This window comes from Opisthorchis viverrini (assembly GCF_000715545.1).
Source record: "Opisthorchis viverrini unplaced genomic scaffold opera_v5_392, whole genome shotgun sequence".
Lineage (NCBI taxonomy): Eukaryota > Metazoa > Platyhelminthes > Trematoda > Opisthorchiida > Opisthorchiidae > Opisthorchis > Opisthorchis viverrini.
The window spans coordinates 96,533-99,499 of record NW_008752052.1 but is presented as its reverse complement, the minus strand read 5'-3'; positions in this window follow the sequence as shown (position 1 = coordinate 99,499).

The following is a 2,967-nucleotide window of genomic DNA, read 5'->3' as shown; positions in this document are numbered from 1 at the left end:
GCCTCTTGAAAAACCAAATTAGTTTGCAAATGGAGTGTATATCGCTAATATATGAACTTTGCCTATCAAAAAAGTAGTTTTGAATCGCCGTGCTTTTTTTCATTTCAGTGTGTCAATTTTGAATAACTCGCCATGGTTTGTTTAAACTAATCGGATTTCGGGAAAAATATATCATTAGCAGTGCTACCTCTCAAGGGAAAAGTTCAAGTTTCCCACATAAAAGCTCATATGGATATGACTGGACTTAGCTTTGACAGGGTTTCAACACGTATCACGAAAGCACAAGAAAATAAGACAGGGGCATTAGAGGATATCCGGTGAATTATGAATTAGTTATGATTTGTCCTAATTTTGGAATGGACGGCCAACTTTTCCGTGCGAAAGCGCGTTTGATTCCTGAAGCAACAATGCTGTTAGAGTTGAAAGATCTGCCTTTTCAAAGCACACTCCGACCGACTCATCAGACTCTGGTGTCCGCTGTGAATACGGAACGTTTCTTTCACCGGATGCAGAAGGGGTGTGAGATCCTAAAAAGTTCTTGCCCATCCAGCAAGAGCGTTTACTGTGTGCTACTCTTTGCAATGTATATTTTGCACTTTTACTCTATAGATCGTATTGTTTCCAAGCCGTTTCTAGTCTCTGCATAGTATCCTCTTTGGGCGCTGTCGTGCAGCACCATCTGAGCTTTGCTGCCATGTAGCTGAGATCAAACAGATCCAATAGAAACGCATTTTTGGCCGTATGTGGGATTACTATTTACTCAAGAAATCTCCTTGATCACCGGGTTAGGCAACTCTTCAAACTGGGCGTAATACCATTTTGCTTGGTGAACTCCTACAGGTTCTTTGTCTTCAAAATGAAAAGAAATATCTCCATGGTGAACATTTCTGTTTAAACCTACGTTTTCGAACATACTGTTGACCTGTCATCGATGTTTAGTTCGTTTATGCCTGAGTGTTACTCTACAGAGGCAAACCACTCCCTTTTAGATTGGGGAAAATGAGTTAACAAAAACATACACCTTCGAAAATGTTTTCTGGGTGAAGCTTCCTTATAAAGAAAACGTGTTTTAATAGGGCGAGACCAACAATTGGTTCACTGTTAGGAGAACCAGCTCCGAACGCGACCGGACCACATAACTGCCAATCGAACAAGCGTTTTTCGTTGAGACCGATTTCATTGGTTGTTCTTCACTCGGCCTTGACACATGAGTTGTATTCTTGATATCACTTTTTTGACCCGCTTGTACGCGACAGTGATCAATAGATCAGCTGGCTCGCACGTTCATTGACTTTTTCTGGTTTGGCCAAGCGCACCAGACGATCAATCGGCTATCCAGACCGGGGTGCACAGTAATAAGAAGGCGTTAAGTAGACTGTGGTCAACAACACCTACGCTCCGTTGGTTTCGAATTTGTTTGTGTTTACAACTCACGCAGCCACATGTAAGTGGTGTAGCGTAATATCACTGGATATGCTCCGTAGTGTTCCCAAAACGAGGGTTTCGCCCACGCAACAAAAAGTGTACATATATGAACTTGTGTTTGCAGAAAGAAGCGTGGTAGAAAGGCTACGTGCGTCTCTCGTAAAACGATTTTGAGAACTAAGGCAAAGTCCCACAACTTGTGTTTCCAATTCAGGGCGACTACCTGGTTTCTTAACTTCTCAGATGTATCCGTTTGCAACACTGAGTCTACACCGGACACCGCCCAGGTAAGAACCTTGCTGCTTGCAAAATGCGCTCATTAGTACCATCGTAAGGAAGGAAGCCCCCCGGCGCGCAGTTGCTCATTGGGAAACACCAAACAAGCGGCTATAAACTATTGGACAGGAAAGTAAATATCTCATACGCACCTTGTTTTCAGAAACCGAATATTCTTACGCGTCTTCTTGAAATTTGGTGAATACTCATTGACTGTCGCTCAATTGTAAGCGAACGTTGCGAAGCAGGTTCCGTAATAAACCACATGGGGGTGCACTCTTCATTAGGCGCGAGGTGGAGTTACGAGAAAACCACATAGTACTCGCATTCCTCATCAGTAGTATCCACCGTAACACAATGACGGTGAGGTGCGCTTCCTTCTACAGCCAGTTGGAAAAAAACCTTCGAACAAGAGACAATTTTCTATATTCTAAAACTATCCTCATCCATAAGGGACAAAAAGCTAACAAAAAGTTGAATAAAAATCGAGTAGCGAAGACCCAGGACTTGGTTTGGTTTTAAGTATTGAGTAGAAAATCGTGCGGGTAGTTGGCATCCGTGTCCAATACAGAGAAAACAGCTAAACTCTGCAGCACCGATTCTGTCCTTCGTAAGACTCCCATATGCAAGTTCCGGTGAGTTTTAAGTATTTTGAGAACGGCAATTACGATGCCCTTAGGCCAGTGAGGCCCTTAGGCCCACAAGAGCCAGTGAATTGCGCATTGCAGGGACGTTTCTGGTAAAGCCAACTGCGTTTTTCGAATTATCCCACTGCCGGTGGATAAATCTGGATGGTTTTCAATTAGAAATAAACACGGCTCAAAAAAAGTCTATTAATCCCAACAGAAGGTTTAAAATCACCGAAAACTGGAAACTCTTGGGCCCGAATAAACTGTAGTACCGTACCAGTGCACACTGCCCCCATATGGAACATGTGCAAATCGCTGCCCTGTGCTTATAAGAGTGTGATCTACTTCTGCGTAGATGTTAATCTATATTTATGGTCAGATATTTCTGCAAAGTTCTACATTTTTTATGCCCTATGATCCAGATCTGGTGGAGGTAAGGACCAAAATCGGCTGCAGGAGAGGTAACATGTGGCATTGTCTTGAGGGCATCCAGTGGTACATGTTTCCATTCCGCCAACCAGTTTTGTTTTTGGAACGGTTCTCCATTATGGGCCAAGATACTCGTAGGAAGATCCCATGTCATCGTAAACCTCTGGGAAAGGGCAGTCATTTGTGCACGATGGATGTAGCCCACACT